An 18,978-nucleotide genomic window follows, 5' to 3' on the forward strand; every position below is an offset into this window, starting at 1 on the left:
GATGTGCCCAATTCCACACAGAATTTCACGTTCGCTCGTTGATTTAACTTGCTGTCCATGACAAAATTGCAGATGTGGTCACGCACGTGGTCAGAATAGCACCAGCTGCACAGCTACTGATGTGCACAGGACGATCTCTTTTAGCGCACTGACTTCTGAAGGTCAGTGTTCCCTGTGCTTGTACTCGTAGCCCTGTGTCGCTGTCTGTTGGCGTGCTACAGAACTAGTCATGGAACTTTTTGACACCACCTTGTATATGGAAAAGTTAACTTTTTTCTTAACATTATAAGAACTGTTTACAATTTCTGTACATGAATCGTTTATGCTCTGAATGGAGCTTTAGATAGAGATGTCAAAGGTAAAATATGTCGAAAATAACTCCCCCAAAAATGAACTTGATTCACTTGAGGACTAAACATCCCAAATGTTATATAAATCGTTCACACGCAATGTATAATTTTGGAAATATTGACTTCGAAAATTGGGCCTATCATTTTGAATTATGCTGCATATTTATGTTTTGACATCTAAAATACATATATCATCATATGATCATTCTGAGAATAATAAAGTATATTGATTAATAAATAGCATTAATTACGCAGGAGCTACGACATTTACGCTCATGCACTGAAAAAAAGAAATCGTGTAGGATTTAAGGGAAATTCTCGAATAATATGCTCTCACGTTTTTGAGACGGGGAATTTGTCGAGTCTTGTGGACAACATTAGTTCACCCAAATCTTAGTGTTCAAACACTGTTTTAGAGTTGCATGATTCATAGTACACTGTGTCCAAAAAGTTAGCATAATTACGAAAAATGGGAAAACGTGGGAACACACAATGGGAACAGCGGCATACAGCCGTCATAGAACAGTGCGATAGGAACTGATCTTGTCACACAGAAGAAAGCGTGCTGAAGGTCATACAAGGGCTGCTGGAGGGAGGGAAGAGAAATGCCCGAAGAAGAGCTTATAACAACACACAACACCACAGCCGATTGCTGAGTTGTGTGCAAACCAGACGTGTTGGCAATAGAATTAGTGCGTCCTGAAGGCTTCAACATGCCTCGAGGAACCACATTAGACCCTGTCTTGCGGGGCAGGATAATCGGACGGCTGGAAGCTGGGCAAACACAAATGGAGGTGTCCAGAACACTGAATGTACCACAAAGTGTGATCTCACGGCTGTGGCACAGGTTTCAAACCACCAGCAACTTCGCACGTGCACCAATTCCGGGTCACCCAAGAGTCACAACCCCTCGACAGGACCGGTATCTGTTGGTAAGAGCACGTCGGATTCAGTCGATGCCAGCACAGCAAATGACGTCAGCTGCTACAGGAGAACGTGTTTCAAGACAAACGGTGTACCGGCGACTGCATGAGGTTGGTCTTTACGCAAGACGCCCCGTCGTGTGTCTCTCCCTCTCTCGTGGTCAGCGCAGAGCCCACTTGAGGTGGAGAAAAGAACACAGGCACTGGACCATCGAACAGTGGGGTCATGTTCTGTTCTTGCATGAGTCTGATTCAGCTTGCAGTCAGATTCTAGACGAACACTGATATGGAATGAACAGAGGACGCGCTACAACCCGCAGAACATCATTGAAAGGGACCAATTTGGTGGTGGAGGTGTGATGGTTTGGGCAGGCATCATGCCGAATGGCTGCACTGACCTCCACGTCTTTCAGGGCGGGACTTTGACTGGCCAGAGATATCGTGATGAGGTGCTGAAACCGTATGTGAGACTGTTTCGGGGTCCAGTTGGACCATCATTCATATTCATGGATAACAACACACGTTGTCATCGGGCAGGTGTGGTGGATTATTTTTTGGAGGAAGAAGATATTCGACACATGCCGTGGCCTGCACGGTCCCCAGACATGAATCCAATAGAACATGTCTGGGATGCATTGGGAAGGCGGATTGCACGAACGATTTCGGACCTATGTACTGCCCTTCGGGTGGAGTGGCCATGCATACCGATGGACCTCGCCAACGAAGTGATCGGAAGCATGGAACGATGTTATCCAGCCTGGGTAGCCGCACGGGGTGACCACACGCGTTACTGATGCTCTTGATTCACCACAAACTCATTTGTCTTTTCGCCACACACACTAAGTCATTTTCAACTATGGTCAGTTTTGTCAAATAAAGGTGTTGGGACTGTGCGTCGTGTTTTTCTTCTTCCCTTTCACACTTTTTTCACGCAGGTGTCCACGTTTTGGATGTCTAGGATCAGTCAGGTATGTTTGGTCCATGTGGAGTAGGGTTATGCTATATTTTTGGACACCAGTATATAAAACAATACATTGTTAAAGTGATTGTACGAACACAATTACTAGCGTTTATCAACGTTTAAAGATACGAAAGTCATTAGACAATATAATTCAATAACAAACATGGTTTAAATGTTATGTCTTTTTGTCGACCTCTCGTGACGCAGAAGCATTGTGATTACTTGTAGACGAAATTAAGAAAAAAGTCAGCACATACATTTTGGATATCAATTTATAAAATAAGACGAAAAAATGCTATTTGATAATCGAGACGAGATTTGTAGACAGAGGCGGATCTAGAAGTTACAAACTGGGGGCAGGACAGCCAGAACTCAGACTATGATAGGTATATCATTTGTTTACTATAAAGTTGCAAAAAATATATAAATAAGAGTTTAAATTATTTTTGCCACTCAAGAAACTGGCCTCCCGAGTCCCGGGCTACATCCACCACTGCTTCTAGAAAAAGTTGTAAGGTGAGAAGGGAAAGCTTTAATTCTCGTCTCACAGGCATTAAGAATCCTAAAACGTGTTTCATACGTATCTATATTGGACCCTGCAGTCCGAAGACACCAACTTCAGTCTTGGCCTCGTGGTCCTACTAGAAAGCATAGTATCCCAGGATTCCCCCGTAAATCCTAGACCATTTTCCTCAGTGTAAGAGGATTAGTGTACTCTTGAGGTCACAGCTAAACGGAGAAAGCAACAGTGACTCATGGTGCGGAGGCCTCTGTTTCGATACCCGGCCATGTAAGATTGTTATGGACAACATGGGTTTTCTCCGGGTACTTTCGTTTCCTGTGATATTTTCATTCCATCATCATTCACTTGCCTTAATAATCGTCTCCCTTAGCCTAAATGACATAAGCGTAGGACGTTAAACTTAAACATTTCATTTCATTTTGATTTTCAAAAGAATATAATCTACACGAAACATGGAAGATTTTTGGATTGTGTGGCGAAGTTATATATAATACGGACTTTTCCGTGGAAGTAGGAACATTTTGACTTAGTTGTAGGACCTAGCCAAAATATTGCTGATATCACTACACTGTTATACATTTGCTACAATACATTGTAACCGATTTATTTATGTTCGAGGGTAAGTCAAAATTTATCCGCAATGTACCTGTAACTTTTCTGACATTGTTCATACTCAAGGCAGTGGCGTAGGGAAGGGGGAACCCGGAGGGGGCCGGGTCCTCCCAAAGAGGTCCGACAATGTACTTTGGTACTTTGATGTTTGTAATTTTTTATATATTTTTATGTTTGTAATTTTTCTATATGTACCTATAACAGCACTTGGCCCCCAACAAACACACATCCTGGCTACGCTACTGACTCAAGGTGACCAGAACTTTTACTTTCAAAAACGGGACGCATACGAATCGGCGGCCGGTGGGGTGATTACATATATATATATCTGACTTCCACATTGCATTTTGAGACGCAGCAGTGTTTCCAACTTACAAAATATACAAGTAAGAATGATAACACAGCGTTTCTAACTTAAGTATAACCCAACAATACTTTTAACTACTTGAACACTCAGAATTCCAACTCAATTTCCACTTGAAGCACAAAACACTCAATTCCCATTTGAACATTCAGAAGTTCCAGACACAGCTGAACCTTCCCAATGACTGTTGGTACGGAAGAGTGTAGAATTTGCATTGATCATTTACATTTTGAATAATAATTACTTGACACCTGGGTAATTTTTGCTTAGAAACGGGACATTTAGGCGTTCCGTTTGCGAATCGGATAAAAACAGGACAACGGTGGAAAAAGAGGGACTGTCCCGGCTAAAACGGGACGTCTGGTCACCTTGTTCATACTGGTTTATTTTATTGTTATGATGCTGTGGTCATGCTACGAAAGTTTGATCTTAATTCCTCCATATTTGTCTTCCTTTTATTGCAGATAGATATGGCCGCTGCATTATAAGTTTACGCCAAAGAGGAACAACGAGCAGTGGATCCGTTTTTTTATGGTCGGAAGCTATATCAAGGGCCGCAATCCATCAATGACTTTCGGTATAATATGAGAACAGTGTTTACGAATCCATTGAAAAATTCAAAAATGGTCGCACAAGTGTTGCGGAGGAGGAAATAGGCGGACGACCATCTACAGCCACAAATGATGACAATATTGACCGACCACGTGACATGATTCTGTTATACAGACGAGTGACTATTGATGGATTGCGTCTGGAAATTAATCATGGTTCCTAATACACCTTCCGACCACAAAAACCGGATCACTACTTGTTGTTCCTCTTTAGTGCAAACTTCTAATGGAGCGTCCATGATCTATCTACAAGAAAAGCAAGATACATGAAGGAATCAGGACGAAACTTTCATAGCATAATAATAAAATAAAAAAGGACAGACGTCAGTAGCAACAACAATGTAAGAAAAGTTATACCTACATTGCGGACATATTTTGACTGATCCTCGTATTTTATTTACACGGTGTAACTTGCAACATTAGTTTTGTAACGAACTGTTTTTTTTTTCTTTATAATTCTTTTAATAGAGTTAAATGAACCATTTGAAGTAAGAACTAATAGATAACCTAACAGGGTTATCTGCTGAGGCTTTCTTTTCAAATCTGTTTTTCCAAGAATTAATCAACCAACCGCAAGACGCACGTTACTTAAGCATGAAGTTTTCTTTTTATTGTTTTTTTCTTTTCATTCCATTCTCTCTGTTTTTTAATTTATGGAAGAGAGAAAGAATAATGTGCGCAGACATCAGGTGAATGCGTCATTCAGCTAGCGCACGTCTTCGATGCATGGGGTCCCGGATTTGATTTTCAATTTGCTTTAAATTTGAACTCGTTACGGTGCTAGTTCCACTGTAAACTGTACGTTCACGTTTTATGTAGCCTGTACGCTGAAAAGGGACGACAGACTGCAATAAACAACCGAATCTAGAATACATTAACATCTTTATGCACTCTGAGTACAGAGTATTTTTTTCTGTAGTTATACAGAGTGGCCAAGAAGTCCTCGTACTCTTGGGTTCCAGTATCACAGAAAATTATGTTAGCGTAATTTTAGTTGTACTGGTAACATTGCTTTCAAGATCACATACAGCATTTTTTGTCTGGTATATCTGCGTTTAATGTCACGTGCAACATTTCTGTTGAGAACAATTTCCTGCCCACTGAATTGGAAGTGCTTCTCCAACATCTTAATCCCCATGGAAATGACCCCATGAAGCCCGGATCTTACAACAAATAACACGTTCGCACTGGCACAATCTCGAGGGATGAGGGGACATGTCCCCCCAACTTTGGAACTAGAGGGAACTTTTCCCCAATAATCCGATTTGAAATATGCTTTTTCGGGAGAAATGTGATGATTTGTGTCTGACTGCCACTTCATCTACATCGCCTGATATATAATATACAACAGGTTCACCTCAATTAGATTCATCTATCGTAATGAGTCTCTTTTCCCCCTCTCCCGACCCGCCTCCCAATGTTGAAGACAACTTCGCTCCCCTGATCTCCCACATCATTGTTTTTCAACTTCATAAATATTTTGAATGGCTTAAAAAAAAGGTTATGGGAACGGTCTTACCAGTCTCCCCCCCCCCCCATGTTGAAGACAGATTTGCGTCGATCCATCAACGTCGGTAAAGGACACACGAAGAATTGCACGAAAGTGTGGAGGAAACTTTCTGAATAATAAGTCCTCAGATACTTTGCAATATGTTAGAACATTTAGATGCGTCTATAGCAAGATGGAACATATACAAATCTATTGAATACACAGTTTGGACAAGGCAACAGCAGAAACTAAGGTTACAAGACCGATATTTTTGGAGTTTCATATGTTATTAAAGAATGATGAGTGTGCGGTAATTTTAATTACCTGGGGTTGGCAACCATGCATAGTTTCAGTCACCTGCTACCTATGGCGCTAGTTGTATGTAAACACAAAATGGCGACTCGTTTGGAAAACTGGTCTCGCGAAAATGTCCGCTCAGTTAATCGATTTCTGTAGGCGAAACATGTAACCGCGGCTGGAATTCGCCGGCAGCTGGTAGACGTTTACGGAAAGACTAATGTCTCATCAGCATGTCACAGAATGGGATCGAAAGTTTCCTTCAGGACAACGCGCGCCCGCATACCGCTCAGAAGACCACCAACGCTGTTGAAGCAGTTTCGAAGGAACATCATCGACCAACCTCTCTACAGCCCGGATCTCGCTCCAAGCGACTTTAACCTATTCCCGCAGTTGAAGGAGCACTTAGGAGACAGCCGCTTCGTTTCAGACGAGGATGTGAAACACTTCGTGACAACGTGGCTGAACACGCTATGTCATGATTTTGACCAGGAGGGAATCTTCTAACTCATCCGACGATGTGGGGACTACGTCAAAAAATAACCTAATGTATGTACTATCTGTAGGATGTATTGGTTGTATGAAATAATATTTACGCGTTTTGTAACCTTACTTTGTGATCATTCCTCGTATAAATGAGTGTATAACACTATAATTGCAAATCTTTAAAGTCTATGATTTATTGTAGATTTTTAATGCAAAAACATAGTTTTTACTTTTATAAGTAAAATCAAATCTTTAATTTAGTTTTAGGCTAAAGAAGTGAAAGTAAAATTATTAGAAGAAACGGAAGTGCTCGCAGAAAATCTACAAACATAGACTTGTCCAACAAAAACGCGCACGATCTGCAACCGAAACAGGAACTTGCTGGCATTAAACAAGTGCATTGTTTTTATCCATCATGATTTCAGTTTTCAAATTTTAGAACTTTTTAAGTAACTATATTTATGTAGTCTGTATGTAGAGAGTTGAGAAACTGCTCTATAGTAATCATTTTATATTTTCTATTGCCTATAAATCTCTGCAAGAAACAGTTCTATTGTCTATAAATCTCTGCAAGAAACAGTACACATCTATTTTTGAAGTCTGTTTCTTCATAAAATAAAGAAAGAAGTATTGTCAGTTTAACGAAATACTTGATTTGCACGAAGTTAATAAAATTCGCTTAAAATTTTCGTTTAAACAATCCATTAATTACATTTTAATGTTTACAATATCTAGTTTTAGTTATTAAGTTTCATTCTAGAGGAGGTCAAGAAGTAGTTCAATTAGATTACGTTTAGTTGAGGGGTGGATTAATCATTAAGCGAAGTAACCACGTGCTTAGGGCATCAAGGAAAGAAGGTAGAACCACTAAGCTATCTTTCATAGTCGAATGTATCGTGATCCACGGGCCATATGGTGCAATACAAATACTGCAAAAACATGTAGCTGAACCAGAATCCGCAAAAGCGACCACCATATTAAATGGAAAAATTGCATATGGATACCGGTATATAAAATAATAACAATAGGGTCTACCAATAAGAGAGTGTAGACCTCGGTCAAAAATCATGATATCGAAAGGTCATGAATCCCTCCCGCAAAGAAAGAATTGAATCTTTCCGGGCGACGTGCTTTATGACACACTGTACCTACGTGCCTTGTATGTGGCTCTGCTTTACGATATTTCTTAATCACTTTGTACACTATATTCACACAGTACAGGGTGAGCATAAATGATTCATTCCTTTTGAAAGGGCTATATTATCAACATTATTTTAAAAAGAACCACAATCTCACAATGTTTTTGTTGTGTAGAGTTTAACACCCCCGAGTTCATGACTACTTAAACGATTAACTTCCGCATCGCTTGATTGGTTGTATTGGTGACAATGACAGCTTTGTTTCCCTGGCCTCCCAGATCTCCATATTTAACGCCCTCCGACTTCTTCCTGTGGGGCTACATTAAGGACCTTCTTTACGTACCCCCACTCAGGGCCGGATTTCCCAATAGGCCCAGTAGGCCCGGGCCTATGGGCGCAAGCTCCTAGGGGGCGCACGGCCGAGAGAAAAAAATTAAAAAATTATCTAGAAATAAAAATAAATAGCCATAACTTAACATATTTTTTGAATAGATTTTTAAAAAATTAGGCTAATAAAGCATTCTGATTTTGAAGTTCATTGAAACAAATAATTGTTGGTAAAGTTCACCAGTTTTTTGTTAATACATTAACGGTATTTTGTTAAGCCCAGAACCAAGTAAATTCCTAAAAAAAAAAAAAAAAAAAAAAACTTGCAATGATAAAATTGCATCGTGGAGTGGTGTTTAAGCAATTAACATAAAGGCCTGATATAATTTTTTAATAAAGGTTTTTAGGAAAGTAACTTTAACCAGACTAGGGGGCGGAAAAAATTATTGGGCCTAGGGGCGCCAAAATGCTAAATCCGGCCCTGCCCCCACTACTGCAATCCTTAGTCGAGCTAGACAATTGACAGGACTTCGTATGCTACAAAATGTATGGAATGAGCTCAAGTATCGTCTGGACGTGTGTCGTGTCACCAAATGGGCACATATTGAACATTTGTAGAGGGTCTATAAACTTGGTGAGTTTGTGGTACTTTTCATGTGTGTGCGTGTAATACTTCTGAAAATATAGCCTTTCCAAAATAAATGAATAATTTATGCTAGTTCTGTACTTCAGTTCATCTCTTCCTTATGGAGTATTACATGGAAAAAACACACTTTCCATTTCGTATTTCTATCTTAATGTACATGTAAGAGGTAAGATATGTTCATTACTTGTGCAAGTCTAACATCCGTAATTTTACAAATTTATGTCCATAAAATGAGATAGTACCCAAAAATTTGCCCCGTTTCATCCTATTTGGTTCAAATACAGTTTCCTTATAATTAGTTTCCGCTCTACATTTCTGAATTTCCCTCTAATACGTACTGCAGCATACACATCCTAGGTTAGTAAATAAAACAGTGGGTTTGAAACACTGTCTTACTGTACTCTATTGTCTGTTTACCTAATGTCGCATCAATACACGAATCCATAATTTAACTTTTTCACCCTAATTAATCAATATACACTGATGATCTTTATTACAGTTTTTTCTTGCTTTATCCTGACATTTCGTTTGATTCCGTTCATTTCTCCGTAAATTTTGTTAACTCGAGGCCGCCATCTGCAGTAGTTAACCGGATCTCGATAAATACAATTTTATTTTATGATTTATTAGGATAAATTTTAATTACAGGGAGCCAGAATGTTTTCCTAAAAGTTCACACTTTTTTTTTTTTTTTGCTAACTATAGTCAAATTTTGGTTAGGTTAGGTTCCATTCTACTTCCTTCATGGTTTCTATACATCGGCAATGGCTTTCAAAAAGGTGTACACTATATTCTTTTCAAAATTTTGCTAGAAACGGACTACCAACTTTGGAACTTAACCCTTCTCTTGTTTCACTATTGATCTGAAAACGAATTCAGCCAAATACCCTTCCATGTGTTGCATCCTTCTTTCGAATACAGGTACAGAGTACGTTCTGTTTTTACCCACTTTTAATCAACCGCAATTAGAATTAACCCGTTTATTATTTCTTTAAATATATGGAGTATCTTTAGTACAAGGGGTCCAGAAGTACGTAAAAACACAAAATTTACAGGAGAAATGAATGATGCAAGTACTTAGACGTAATATATCGTAACCAAATCTAACCTAAACTAACACAAACTAACATAAACTAACCTAAGGTAACCTGAACTAACCTAATATTAGTAGAAATAAGCGAAATCCTATCATTTCTTGGAAAATTATGCAGGACCCTTACACTAATATAATGCAAACTAAATTAACCTGACCTAACGTAAACTAACCTACACCTAACCTAAACTAACCTAACCTACCCTAAATTAACCGAATGTGAACAGAAATTACCAAAATTGTAACATTTTTTAGAGAAAAGAGCTGGACCCCTTCTGCTAAACATAGGCCAAATATATTTTTGAATTACACAAAATGTTTTAAGTGCTTAGGGCCTCTGAGTTCTTAATCCGGTCCCGATTTAGTTATGTTATTACGATGAAATCCCAATTGATTAAGTTCCTGAAACCTGAACCATCGATTGAATTGTTTAAAGGAAAATTTTGTCCTCTAATTAATTGGCTGTATTTATTATTCCATACACGTATTGTATTCGGAATGTAACTACAAAATATAATATAACTATATAATATAATATAACGATAAAGTGTAAAATATACTGAAATAATGTAACTATTAGAAATGTTACGGAAGTATTCTTATATTCTTCTGTCTACCATTAACACTTGTATGGATATGTGCTTACAATTATTTTGTCAACTGAACACAACTACTATCTAAGTAAATAAACAGAATATTCACAAATAAGGATCCTTAGCATACATTGGATAAATTATGAAATTGTACTTACCAGTTAGCCGAAAGGATGTGAACTTGAAATTTGAAGGAAGTACAGTTTACTTGTGAATTTAGATTTGGCCCGAAGATTGCTTATTTGTTAAATTTTGAAACAAACCGAAAGGAAGGTAACTAAAAAGAGAAAGAACATTATACCCACATTCAGTAAATAATGATACAAAAATATAAATAAAAGAAATTAAATATTTTAAAATAAAGTACTAAGTGATCATTAATTAATTTTAAATATTTTGAGTGAATGTGGAATGTTGATCATGATTATTGAACATCTGACTGTCATTGTTGATCAGTGCATAGATGTTGTTTCCAGAATAGGTCTGGCCGAAAAACGGAATCTCCTAATCAACTAATTGCAATCATTTTATAGTTGAATTGAACGAAAGCAAGCAAGTCTACTTCGAGATAATTTTCGTACTGTAAAAGAAAAATACAATTTTGGACTTCCGTGTTTTCTTTCTTTCCAATAGGGCATTTTACTTACAGTTGACAGAAGTTTCAACTACACACGCTACCTACCACAGTTTATTCTTTTTTTCAAGAACTATAATAACAAATATAATAGGGCCTTATGCAGAGTCGTTTTGACATATAACTAGCGTCATACTAAAGGCCTGACTACTGCAGGAAATATGTTAGTCGAACTCTTTAGTATGACACTAATCATGCGTCAGAACGACTCTACTTAAGGCCCATAATGTTTTGCCATTCATTATATATTTATATATAAATACTGATACTATTAGTTTCCCAAGACTTTTCATACAGAAATGGAGGGTGTCGTATTTACAACGCAAAACGCAGTGGGGGGTTGTATACAGTGTTTCTTCCAGACATATTTTGGCGGGCCACTGCTCCCTGGATTTCTGATAATGCCTCCCCCGGAAGAGACCAAAATAATATGTTTCTAATATAATAATAAGTAGAATATTACCGTGTGAAAATAATATATACTCCTCCGAATCCTCCGAATACTGCGTTCCCCGGAACATTTTTTTCTTGAAAAAAAAAAAAAAAAAGAAAAAGGCTGGTTGTGTAAATTTTGAACAGGAAATGGTACAGTCAGCGACAAGAGTTCTTTCCGTCCGATGAAATTAGTTTCGTAAATAACTTCAGAATGGAAGGACAATTTGAGTACAGTTTTCAGTAAATTAAAAAGAATAGAATTTTCTATACGTTCCAGCTAGACTAGCGCTGTACAGTCAGCGACAAATGTTCTTTCGGCTTGATGAAATTAGTTTCGTAAATAACTTCAGAATGGAAGGACAATTTGAGTACAGTTTTTAGTAAATTAAAAAGAATAGAATTTTCTATACGTTCCAGCTATACTAGCGCTGTACAGTCAGCGACAAAAGTTATTTCCGTTTGATGAAATTAGTTTCGTAAATAACTTCAGAATGGAAGGACAATTTGAGTACAGTTTTCAGTAAATTAAAAAGAATAGAATTTTCTATACGTTCCTGCTATACTAGCGCTGTATAGTCAGCGACAAAAGTTATTTCCGTTTGATGAAATGTTTCGTAAATAACTTCAGAATGGAAGGACAATTTGAGTACAGTTTTCAGTACATTAAAAAGAATAGAATTTTCTATACGTTCCAGCTATACTAGCGCTGTACAGACAGCGACAAAAGTTATTTCCGTTTGATGAAATTAGTTTCGTAAATAACTTCAGAATGGAAGGACAATTTGAGTACAGTTTTCAGTAAATTAAAAAGAATAGAATTTTCTATACGTTCCAGCTATAGTAGCGCTGTAGTCAGCGACAAAAGTTCCAGCATACCACCGTTGTATGTTACAGCTATAACACTGTTTTTCTCAAAATAAATTTAACCAAGTGGAAAGAACTTTTGTCACTGACTGTGCATGTATAATCCTTATACCAAATTTAAACCTTGTTTATGATGATTTTTTTAAATCTATTAGAACGAATGAGTTCATTAGTGTGTGCATGCAGTGTTGCCGGATATAGCTTGAAGTGCCTTTTTCTTTTACAAAGCATGAAAAGTTGTACTTAATCCGGATATATGAACAGTGGCGAAGCGTAATTCCATAAGTACGGTAGGCCCGAGCAACTAATAACACAAATAACATTTAAGGTATCATAAAATGTTTAAAATTACACTCAGAATTCCACCGATAAAATCTATTTATTTTAATGAACTATTATTATTATTATTATTATTATTATTATTATTATTATTATTATTATATTATTATTATTATTATTATTATTATTATTATTATTATTATTCAGATATTTACATGAGGGAAGCAGGGGCGTGATTTCAGACTTCGCTTGGGGGGGGGGCAAGAGCACCACCAACATAAGACTTTCATGTTTTGTACTAGTATATTAGTATACAATTAATTAAAGTACATGTGTTCCTCAAAGTCTTGGGGGGGGGGCAATTGCCCCCTCCTGCCCCCCCTAAATGACGCCCCTGGAGGGAAGCACGCAAAATGTATTAATGGAATATTCCCATTTAGCTCCACTACAATTATTTTGAAGTGCAGTTCATGCTTTGTTCTGTCCGGGATTTGCAGGGGAATTTCCTCCTCAGTTGCTGTTTTCATTTCCTGCGTATTTGAAAATGGAGGGAGAGAAAAAGAAAGCACATTCTTACAGTTAGCTGTCCAATTTCTTGAATAAGCGTTTGTTACTTGCGTCTCTCACTTTAAAATAAGTACAATACTGCATTTAATTAATGCATCACGTGATAATGACTTCACTAGAAATGTTAATGCTCAGAAGGAACTTTATTTGAATCAGCACAAGATATTTAATATTGTATTCTATGGAGTGGCATATATAAGGGGATGGCTTCCCGACTTAAGCACTTACCGAAATTTTAACGCAACTTTACAGAAGTTATCACTAACCGAAATACATAATTCTACACAAAAACTTCTTACTCTATGTTAAGGAAATCGTTTTATAACATATTAGCATTGAAAGATACTTTCAACGTTAAAACTAACCTCCCAAAGGCGAGCCTTCGCACCTTCCCAACAATGCATGGAATCCCCAACGGTAATAGCTTCACTTCCTGAGTAGCAGCGTTGCCAGACTCACAGCTCGGAATTATTCCAAAACCTGATCGAAATTATGCTAGATTCGGTCAAATTATGCCAGATCCTCATAATTACTAATTCAAAAATGTTTAAAGAAAAGAAAACCGAAGTTGAGATACAATAATGTAACTTAAAATACGCAGAGCGCAAGATTGCGAGGGTAGAAGTGTCAATACTTCACGCACCAAATCTTTAACTCAAATAAACTAGTGTAGTCGTTGCCAGGCTCGCAGCTTGGAATTATTCTGAATAACCTTGGGTGGAGCTAGAAAAAAAAAAGTAAAAAACCAAAAATGTATCTCTGGAATGGACTGGGTCAAACACATGGCGAAAGGCCTTTAAGTCACCTGCATTTGTGTGCTATATGTTTCATCTTAACGTCAAGAAGCTACCGTCTCCAATAAAACTAGTTTTCTAACTCATTTTCAGAAATACTAAATTGTTTTTATTCCCAAGCCCCTTCTCTAAAGGCAACGGTAAAGAGATTACCTCCCGCCGTTTCGAACTTGCTTCGAACAATAAGACTGTCTGTAGTCTACCGACTTTATTAATCAATGGGAGAGGATTCATTTCTGTCGTTCCTTTTCTACCCACGACCAACTTCTTTCTCATCTCCAAGTTTTGCGGCTTTTTGATAAACTTGCTGAAATTATGCTAGATTTGGACAGGATGCTAAAAGCAAGATGCTTGATGTTAAAGACATGTAAATTATGCTAGAAACTAGCATCATTATGCTAGATCTGGCAACGCTGCTGAGTAGCAAAGCCCGTAAACCCATATACATTGCGTAAACCTGTCTAGAGAGCTGGTGAGGGATGTAGAGACGGAAGGGACTCCGAGTGTTTCCAATCAACTATTTTGTTACCGAAAAAAACAAAATGTTGAAGTATTGACTTTATTTTATAAGAAACCAAAGATAAAGAAAATATACGGTACAAAACAGGGTAGGCCCAGCCTCAGAGCCCAATAGTTCGCTTCGCCACTGTATATGAAAGATACTTTCCACCTTGAGTAGGTGGAGTAGGTCGGCATTTATAGCATTAGAGAAATAATTGTTCATTTTTACTGATAAAAAAAATAGTAAATGTCCCTTTAACGTTGAACTAATGAAATCGTTGATTTCGTAAATATACGCTACGTATTGGTAACACTGATGCATTTCGTTACTATCACATGGAATTACTGAAAACAGAAAGCAGAAAGTTCGGTGAAGATAATGTTGATTACATACACCTGGCAATCATGCTATGAGATAAAAGGATAAGAAGTTATATTTCTGGGCTTTTGGCATCTATTACCATGTTAGCCCGTCAGAAATGAGGGATGACGTCCGTCGGCGATCACTAACTAACTCTATGGCCTATGGAACCCGGAGGTTCAACCCCGCGTTCACAAAAGCTCTCCACTGACTTCTATCCTTAGCCAACTGGATCCAGTTTCTACTTTGGATTCCTATCTCTTAATATTGTCCTTCCATTTGCGCCTAGGTCTTCCTAATGGTCGTTTTCCGATTGGTCTTCCAGTCAAGACTTTGAAAGCGTTTCTACTTTCTTCCATCCTAGCTACATGACCCGCCCAACCTAAGCCTCCTAGACTTGATGACCCTAACAATGTTTGATAAACCGTATAAATTATGTAGTTCCTCGTTATGAAGTTTCCGCCATTCCCCATTCCCGTTCCTCTTGGGTCCGAATATTCGTCTCAGGATCTTGTTCTCAAATACTATCAGTCTACGTTCTTCCCTCAGAGTAAACGACCATGTTCACAACAATACAGAACAACAGGAATGATTATTTTTTTTATATATTTTAAGCTTCAAATTAATCGACAGAATTCGCGAAGAGAAGAGATTTTGGACTGAATAATAAGACGAATTCCCTGCTTTTAGTTGAGCCCGGCCGAAGCTCGTGTGATAATGAAATGAACCCGAAGTACAGAAACTTAATTAGACCAAAATTGATTTTTTTTTTTAATGTACAGCAACTACAGGTTTAATTTTGCAGTTGTGCTTTAAACGTTCTCCAGAAAGTACGGTCCAATAAACATCGTTGTACAATATATCTACAAAGTTAGGCCTGAAAAGGCCCGAGAAATATGGCTGTATATTTAAACATTTACGGCCCTAGCCCGGCCCGAAGTGATATATGCTTTGTAGACTCGAGTCTGGCCGACCTCTATTCTGTATACAAACACAGAAACGAGAAAATCGTTTGCGATGGACAGTGGGTCATAGTCCGTAATGGTATGCGTCAACACGAAACTAAATTTGTGTTTTAAGTTGTGAATACAGATATAGTACTTATAATTTTGTTTTTGTATGTTTTATACTGCGTTACGCCCCGCAATTATTTCAAAGGCAGATACGGAATGAGACCCAATGAATGTTATTATGCATTGTCGATCTCATTGCAAGGTTAATTTTGTGTTAGTAGCAGGGGTAAAAGTGCGGGGAAAAGCGGGGGACGCCGTACTCCCACCTCGAAAAAATATGAACGGCGTCCCGCCAGTCCCTAAACCAATACAATGGGCAAAGATAGCCAGGGGGACAACGTGACATCATTCCGCTGCCTATCGTCCCCCTACCTTTTCAGATCCACTTTTACTCTTGGTTATTCCTGGTTATGTGTTGTACTGTTTGCTTTTAGTTTGTAAATTCTCTTTGTGTTGGTGCAGGTTTTTCATTATTGAATATTATTTTCATGCAAATTTATTTGCTAGTGAAGTGCTGAATTTCAGAAAACATTTTCGAATGCAAATGTTCCCGATAAGTCAATAATATGCCGACTGGTTTGAAAATTTTGTGAGATGGAATCTTCACATGAAAAATGACATGAGAAATAAATCGCATGTGTCTTACACAACACGTACTGTAGAACGTTAAGCAGCGTACACAGCATTATAACCACGGAAGGGATGAGGGTCCGCCCTCCAAAACAATTTTCTTGACCACTCAATGGAATTTGTCTGTTAAGTGTTTATTTAAACACGTTTACTGAATCGCACATTCTTCACTCAGGAAGAGTTGAGTTGATTTTAAGTTTAAAGTTCCTTTCAGCAGCGAGGTTATGTGAGACGGGACCTCCTGATTAACGTGGAATCCGAACTTCATGAAATCCCGCCGGGAATCGAACCAGGATCTCTCACACCATTCAGGAAGAATAAGGGTTAATGAGTATACCTAAGTAAAATTAAAAAGAATGAGTTGAGTTGATTTTAGTTTAGCGTCCCGTTCAGCAGCGAGGCTATATGAGACGTGGACCTACTGATTAACATGGAATCCGAACCTCATGAGCTCCCGCCGGGAACCGAACCCGAGTCTCCCACGCCAAAGGCACGTATGCTAACCGCTTAGCCACGAAGGAGCTCTTAAAAAGAATGAATATTAAAATAAGCCCCTCTTTTCCCTTGTAGAAGGAAAAGTTTCGAAGGTGCTGGAATACATGTTCACCTATTTTTGATTATGAGTTCCACAATTCACACTTGATTCAAGTGTGATTTCGGGGACAGTGGTGGCTCAGTGTTCACTTTTGCTACATGGGGTCATTGGTTCAATTCCAGCTCGCACCAAGTGAACCTTGTGGTGGACAAGCACCGTGTGTGTGGCTTCTCCCGTTTCCTCCCACTTTCTTCATTCGACCATTTTCCTTCATCTCTCATCATCACCGCCTCAGCATAATCGTAGGACATAAACCTTAAAGATTTCATTTCATTTTTATATGTGACTTCACACTTCCAGCTCAAGTGAATCCCCACATTAGGCATTTACTGAACAAGGAATCGAAATTTCTGATACTAGAAACTGTCCCCTTTTAATACTAGAATTTTTCAAAAGGCTGAAACACGTTTTCGAATTAATTTAATTAGGAGTTTATACACCGGATTTCATACCTCCAACTTAAACAAATACTCACATTGTGTTTTTCTATATAAAGAATCGAAATTTGAATATTATAGAATATCCCTTTCCCGTAATAGAAATGGAGTTGTCGAGAACGTCGAAACATATATTATCTTATCTTCAATTAAGAGTTTAAATACCGAATTCCACACATCTACTTTTTGGCAGTTTGAGAAAAGAGTCGAAATTCGTAATTTAGAACATGAACTCTTTTTTCCATTCAAGAGGGAAATTTCCGAAAAATTTAGAAATATGTGATCAGCTGGTTTTAACGGGAAATTCGGATGTCGAGTTTCACCTTCCTAACTTGGGATCTTTATTATTGAAAAAGAAAAAAATGAATAGATATAATTACTTCAAACTCTTTTGGGACATGTATTTCTGAAAAAACTGTTATTATTCTTTATTTTGATGGCAAACAGAGTTTCCTGTTTAAATATTTTGGTGGCTAAAGTCGCATGCGCACCCGAGGAGAGGCAAGGTGAGCCGGGCCCATCCTGGCTCACGAAAATGTGTACGTCATATAGCAAACCACGTATATTCAATATCAGAAATACCAGACGCAATATAACAATAGAGATGGGCACGAGTCGAGCTGAAACTCGACTCGACTCGAAACTCGACAGATACATGGAGACAAGTCGAGTTTGATACATGGCTCGCTCGTTTAGCTCGTTTTAGCTAGTTTTAGCTCGTTTTGAAATCATGTCTGATTAAACTGAAAAGCGAAAGCCATGAGAAATGTAAGCCGTCATATGGAATACTTTTAGTGTTGCTCACGAGAGGGGACACTGCTTGCATCTCATCTCGTCTCGATAACGAGACCACAATAGATTTTTATAAAGAGAGCCTCAAATGTGGTGAGCACCAATATAAGTATATCATCAAGGCTGAGAACTGTACGGTCGAATTTCTGAACCTAAGCAGAAGCCCAACCCAGGTAGTGATGTGAACCGGTTCAGCTCGGTTCAACTGAGCGAACAGCTAGAGCCGGCTCTGTTGGGATGAGCCATCGGTTCGGTTCAATTGAGCCGATGGCCTGAGCCAGCTCGGTCGGGATGAGCCACCGACTCGTTTCGGTCCGACTCAGGTAAGTCATGGGCTTTATCCCGCTCGGTTGGGGTGTGTTGGCTCGGCTCACTTCTCGGTTTGGCTCGATAGTAGATGAGCTGTGAGCCGAGCCACTCGAGCCGTTGACAACCTTAAACCTTATTTACTGGTTCTTAAGCTGGCCAAGAACACCAATATTTTCATTATTAATAGTGAAAGGATACCAATATTTGCAAAAAGTCTATTCCGGATAACAATGTTGTTATTTGTATAATATGGGCAGCTCGTGAAAACATAATAGTATGCCACATTTTCTAACTTTCGAGTAAGTATGAAAAGAAAGTTCATCATTCCTATGCAATTCGATACAATGACATAC

At 38.3% G+C, this 18,978-nt stretch overlaps 1 protein-coding gene across 4 annotated transcripts in view; it reads right to left on the bottom strand.

Moving 5' to 3' along the window:
- LKRSDH (lysine ketoglutarate reductase/saccharopine dehydrogenase) overlaps positions 1-18,978 on the bottom strand; it is a 194,675-nt gene that overhangs the window by 163,991 nt on the left and 11,706 nt on the right. For all 4 annotated transcript variants that reach the window (XM_081766216.1, XM_081766219.1, XM_081766217.1 and 1 more), the window contains exon 2: positions 10,573-10,691. The gene's annotated coding sequence lies outside the window, so the exon portion shown is untranslated. The remainder of the gene's footprint in view (positions 1-10,572; positions 10,692-18,978) is intronic.

This window comes from Thermobia domestica, chromosome 7, assembly GCF_964235325.1.
Source record: "Thermobia domestica chromosome 7, izTheDome1.hap1.1, whole genome shotgun sequence".
In the NCBI taxonomy this organism is placed as follows: domain Eukaryota; kingdom Metazoa; phylum Arthropoda; class Insecta; order Zygentoma; family Lepismatidae; genus Thermobia; species Thermobia domestica.